General features: G+C 42.1%; 1 pseudogene; it reads left to right on the top strand.

Annotated features, from left to right (window-relative positions):
• The first annotated feature begins 494 nt into the window (after positions 1-494).
• LOC115507704 overlaps positions 495-6,493 on the top strand; it is a 60,127-nt pseudogene continuing 54,128 nt past the window's right edge.

The raw sequence follows: 6,493 nt of genomic DNA, 5'->3' as shown, positions 1-6,493 counted from the left end.
CTGAAATCCAAGACTTCCCCTACCGGTGTGTTGGTCGACTCGTGAACAGCCTTTAGGCTAATCTTTCAGAGAACTATTCCTTCCTTTAATTTAGCTCATCTTTTCTTATCTTGCCTGACGATTTGCTGGGGAAGGAGATTTTAAGCTATATCCTGGAGTACAGGGACCGAACAAAGTCAAACAGAGCCCCCCCCAAACGGCCCTGGATAATTCCAATAAAAATGTGTCCATCTCTTCTGCCTGAGTAGATTCATGAGCTGGGAGAAGATAATACCACTTAGTATGGAAAAGTAAAAAGGGATGGTTTGGGGAGAAGGTAGGTGAAAAAGAGGGCCCAGAATATGAAACGGGGCAGAATTAAGGAAATAAAAGCATTCCTAAAGACCATTAATTGGATTCTTCTTAATATTCGTGGAGAGACACAAATAAAGAATGGAATTCTATTTCATTGACTTTTTGTGCTCGGATTGCACTTCTATACATAAGGCACCACGATGGCACACACCAAGTAAGCCACATGCTTGGTAGACGTGCACAGGGGCACACACGTGCATGGAAGCAGATAGGAAGGAAACAGATGCTGGAACATGGGTGCCGGACTTAATCCTGGGAATCGCAGGACCTTGGCCAGCTTGGCCAGCTGTTTCAGCTCTCTGCTCTCTTCGTTCCCTAACGAGAAAAGGAACAGGGCACAGAATGAATCTAACATTACAAGTGCCGCCATGCTATGCCCTTATCAGACTTTCAGTTTCATTGGTAGCTGATAACACGGTACAGACGTCCAAAACACACCAGAAGGTTAGGGGAATGGGCTACCAGTTTCTCAGGATCCATTTGTTCACTCACGATAGAGAAGGATAAAACGCATGCATAAAACACCAACCAAGTGGACGCTGTGTTACGTTCCTGTTAGTCAATTCTAACGGATTGTTTTGTACCTCCTAGCCTGCTGTCCTCCAAATCTGCAGTCGTGCCTCAGGATCCATGTGGCAACGTCCTGGACTCCCACAAAGACAGCAAAGCGAAAAGTCACGTTGCAGAGCTCTTTACCAGCTACGATTCTCATGTGGGATGAAAGTGAGTAACAGAGTTCTACATACAGAGGTGCAGGATTCCTGTCAGTAATAAATACCAGAAAAAGGAGTGCAGAAAAAGGACCAGGGATTCATAGTTAGCCAGCGTTCATGGCAAGCCAAAAGCGATCACGTAAAATGGCGAGGAAATTGGAAGGAAGTGTTAGGCTATGGAAGTTGATTTAGGCAAAAACTCGGAGAGCAGAGAGAAGTGGTGTGCACAGCAACCACAAGGTGTGGACTGGAGGTATGTTACACTGAGGGTAGCTGATTAAGGAACACCTTACATCAGGTGGAGTCCTGATAAAACCGCTTGGTTGTAAAGTATTGATCTCGGCACGTGCCCTTCCTGTTCAAAATCAAGGGACAGCTTTATAGAATACTACACAGGTTTGAAAAGGAAGGAGATTCTGACACAAGGTACAACATGGATGAACCCTGAGAACATTATTCTACATGAAATAAACCGGTCACCACATGACAAATAATGATATTAGCACCGTGAATTCGGCTTCTTCATTTTTGTGACAATCTACTCAGCAAAGAGCAGACGTTAGAAACAAAGATTTTATGCTTATAGAGTAAATTCCCTGGTGAATATACTTGACAAACCAAGTAGTCCAGATTAAAAGAAAATGTGTTGGGAAAAGATAATGTGTTGGAGGAGCCCCTGGGTGGCTCAGTTGGTCAAGCGTCCGACTCTTGGTTTCGGCTCAGGTCACGATCTCATGGTTTCACGTGTTTGAGCCCCACACCGGGCTCTGCGCTGGCAGCATGGAGCCTGCTTGGGATTCTCTCTCCCTCCCTCTTTCTCTGCTCCTGTCTTTCCCAAATTAAGTAAATGCACTTGTGTGCTCTGTCTTTCTCAAATTAAATAAATGCACTTAAAAAAATCTAATTAAAAAAAAAGTAAATGTGTTGGAGCCTGAAATACTGGTTCAAAACAATAATAAGAGAATAAATAAATAAAACCTTCCTTTACTGTCTATATTACCCACCCGTACCACTTTGTTGTATATATGGATACATAAAATCAAGATGGCCTTAGGGAATGGACTGAGTGGAATTTAAATAAGCAATTTCACAAGTACATTCTGCAAATGAAGGAAACTCGGGATATTAGAGTACTGAGCATTTCCATGCAAAAGAAACAAACAGGAACCCTGCTTTTTCAACCATATTGTTTTTGACTCCTCTATTTTTCATCCATGTCATTTTCTCAAATTATTTAAATGGAAGCTTCACACCGTTCTGAAAACTACCCCGTAGAATTCACTGAGAAAGGGCTGATTGTTGTAAACGGGAATTCGGACTCAAGGTCTTTGGAAGCTGTGTGGAAACCGGGGTAAAATCCCCAGGGTTTGTCCTGAACACCATGGAATATTTAGGTTAGGAAACTGGAATGAAGGAGTTCTCGGTGAAAATGAGCTGTGAAAGGCTATTTTGCAGACACCTGAAAAGTCAGTGTTTGCTTTCTAATGGGAAACCGGGTGTTATCTCTCCTTAACCACCAGGGTATTCTTTGGCAATCGGTTCCTAAGAAAACTACTTTATACCGTCTTCTTTGTCATTTCTGAGCTAGCAGCAGCCTCATCGGCTAATACTATACACAGTGAGGAGCATGATACAATGTCCGTGGTAATGGAGAAGAATTTTACCTTTGTAAATATTTCTCGTGAAAACACAATGTGCTAAAATAATGCTAGACAGTGATTTTAACCGATTATTTGTAACACAAATAATTTGTAACACAGGATGAAGCCAGTTGTGATTTTATATCAGGGTGATCAATCCCATTAGTGAATATTCAATTTTGCAACTGTATTTTGCCCTCCATTTCTATAAAATACATACACCCATGTACAGTTTTATCAATATTAAATTATATTAAATGAACAGTAGTTTTATTAGCTTAGCTGTCACAGAATGGTGGCTCGCATTTTCAAATGTGTAATTTATATGTGGGTCATTTCCTGTGATGCTTTTTTTTAATTAAAAATTTTTTCTTTAAATTTTATAAGAGAGAGAGAGAGACAGAGACAGAGAGACATGAGTAGGGTAGACGTGCAGAGGGAGAGAGAGAGAGAGAGAGAGAGAGAGAGAGAGAGAATCTTAGGCATGCTCCCTGCTAAGACCTATGTTGAGGGGGCTCAATCCCACGACCTTGGGATCATGACCTGAGCTGAAACCAAGAGTCAGACTCAACTGACTGAGCAACCCAGGTGCCCCTCTGTGACACTCTTAACAGTGAGAGACAGTGGAGGACAGTGTCTAAAAGGATCCACATGTGTACTGGTGTGAACGGTCTTCTCAGACTGTGAGGCCCAGGTATTTGCAAAAATAGTATGGGCAGTGTGAGCTGACTTCCCTGAGGTCAAAGATCCAAGACTGGTGATTCAGGCAGTTTGTAAGAACCTGGGTTTTTAAACCATCAGGCCCGTTTCGAACCCAGTGAAGTGTTTCTGATGGAATATGGCAGTAATTCAGAGGACCTGACCTTATCTTCACCGGAATATAAACGTCCGTGTGCAGGTGGACATCCTTGTCCCGTGAAATCTGCACTAAGAAGTAAATCCACAAGCAACGAGAGCACATTCCCTTCGCATCCTGATGAATAAGTCAGTTCAATGGTCAACCGGAGTGGGTGATGGTTAGAAACTTGGGGGGAAGTAAAGGAGCAGTGGCAACACTAACCTAGATAGTTTTGTCTGATTCTGCCCATTTCCATTAATCGGAATAATACCTTACCACATAAACCCAACACACTCAGGATGCACTCACTGGCCAGAAAAAATAAAAAGGGCACATTAGATCATTTGTAATCTAACCCTATCTCATTCCCTATCTAATCCATCAAGAATTGGGAAACAGGTTCAATTTTATTGAGCCTCCCATTTCTTTTTAAAGTTTATTTTGAGAGAGACAGAGACAGCATTGAGGGGGGGAAGGGCAGAGGGAGAGAGAATCCCAAGCAGGTTCCGTGCTGTCAGCACACAGCCAGACACGGGGTTCAAACTCACGAAACCGTGAGATCATGACCTGAGTCTAAACCTAGAGTCAGACGCTTAACCAACTGAGCCACCCAGGCACCCCGAGTCTCCCATTTTTTGAGTTAGAAATCCACATTTTATTATATTGAGAGCAGAAATAGTGTATGACACATAAGTGGAAATAGCCAAGAAAGAGCGCTCAACTTTCTAAAGGCAGTTAGCTGGCTGTGATGTTCATCTAGTGTCTCAACATCGCTGGAGAATGTTTTACTGATTTACATTCTTAAAGCATCCCAAATTCCAAAAACATATCTGATTGATCATGTTGTCTGGGGATTGAGATCTCTTCTCTGTGCTACTAGAATAATCCAGAGATCTTTGCAGCTCAAGCATTTGTTAAAAATAGCCTAAACCAAAGAACACACTAAAGAAACACAAGGCTCATTTTTCCAAATGAGGTAAGAAACACGTACCTTTGAACTGGGAAGAAATCTGGTTCAAGCAACAAGAGTTCTAGGGCACCTGGGTGGCTCAGTCGGTTGAGCATCTGACTTTGGCTCAGGTCATGGTCTCATGGCTTCTGGGTTCAAGCCCTGTGTCGGGCTCTGTGCTGACAGCTCAGAGCCTGGAGCCTGCTTCAGATTCTGTGTCTCCCTCTCTCTCTGCCCCTCCCCCACTCGTGGTCTCTTTCTCTCTCTCTCTCTCTCTCCATCAAAAATAAATAAAACATTAAAAAAGAATTTAAAAAAAAAAGCAAGCGTTAAGGTCAGAAAAAGAGAAGGTCTGAGTCAGAGTATCAACTCTGGAGTTCAGTATCCACCAAATAGAAAAATGCATAGATGGTATAATCCCCAAGTCAAATGCATTTCTGCAAGTCCTAAAGACACATGATGTAGGGCCTCCCAAAGGAAGGAAGTCCTAGGGCCATGCTGCTCGTGGGTCTGCAGCAGGGTACGAGATTTCAAATTTCTTTTTTTTTTAATTTGTAACATTTATACATTTTTTGAGAGACAGAGCGTGAGCGGGAGAGGGGCAGAGAGAGAGGGAGACGCACAATCCAAAGCAGGCTCCAGGCTCTGAGCTGTCAGCACAGGGCCCGGTGCAGGGGCTCAGACTCAGACTGTGAGATTTCAACCTTCTAAAAAACCCCTAGTTGATTCTTATGTAGATTCAGTGCATCACAGGTTGAAAAGGAAAGAGGAAATGGAGATAGGACACTCCGCTAGATAAATTAATTCAGAATATCTGCCACCAAAGGTCAGGCATCATTATTTCTATCCATAACTCTATTGAGGTATAGCAGGCAAATAAAACTTGTGTATATTTAAGGTGAACAAAATGTCATTTTTCTCTATGTTATACACTGAGATATTTACCACCATCACGCTAAAAAAAAACCACACCCATCACCATGACCACAGAACTATTTGTTTTTCCTTCGAGAGAACAATTGAGAACTATTCTCTTAGCAAACATCAAGTATATGATACAGTGTTGCTAACTGCCTCTGCCGGGCTGCACATTGTATCCATCCTGCAGGCATCTGGATTTATAGCAAGATCATCAAGTGATTCTAATGTGCAGCCAAGATTGAGAAACCCTGGTCTAAATCGGTGCTCTCAATTGTTAATGTGCATGCGTGTCACCAGAAGATGTTGTTTAACCGCTGACTGCAGGTTCGCTGAGTGTCGGTCAGGCCCAGGAGTTTGCATTTCCAATAGGCTCAGGCCACACTGAGGCTGCCAGAGGGAAACTTAGAGTCACAAGCCTCTGGGAAGAAACTATCTGGCCACACCTGGCATTTAAGGCCTTGTTGATATAGCACTCGGGGTCCTACTAAGCCTCACGCACAGAAGAGTTTTCTCGATCATTTCAAAGATGAAGACATAGGAGGGGCACCTGGGTGGCTCTGTCAGCTAAGCCTCTGATCTCCGCCCAGGTGATGATCTCAGGGCTTGTGAGGTCGGGCTCTGCACTGACCGTGTGGAGCCTGCCTGGGATTCTGTTTCTCCCTCTCTCTGCCCCTCTCCCGTTCGTGCTCACTTGCTCTCTCCCAAAATCAGTAAATAAACTTAGAAAAAAAAGATGAACGCACAGGAGAAAAGAGTCTACAGAAATATGGAAAAATAAACAAATGAATAATATGCACTTACAAAAAGATATCTCATATTTATTATACACAAAAAATACTTATATATTTAGTTTATATTTTACATAACTATATGTAATACTATTCTGAGAAATATATTTTATACAATTATTCTCTGTACATATAAAACACTATATAATATATATTTATAAAAATATGCGAGATAAAAATAAAAAGATGAGTAACTACATTAGTCATTGACAACATTTACTCATTTATTTGAACAAATAAATTAATCGTTGGGTTCGGGGTTTTCAAACCATCTTTTAATTCAAAAGATG

Source organism: Lynx canadensis, chromosome X, assembly GCF_007474595.2.
Source record: "Lynx canadensis isolate LIC74 chromosome X, mLynCan4.pri.v2, whole genome shotgun sequence".
Lineage (NCBI taxonomy): Eukaryota > Metazoa > Chordata > Mammalia > Carnivora > Felidae > Lynx > Lynx canadensis.
This window is presented reverse-complemented; position numbering and strand designations above follow the sequence as displayed.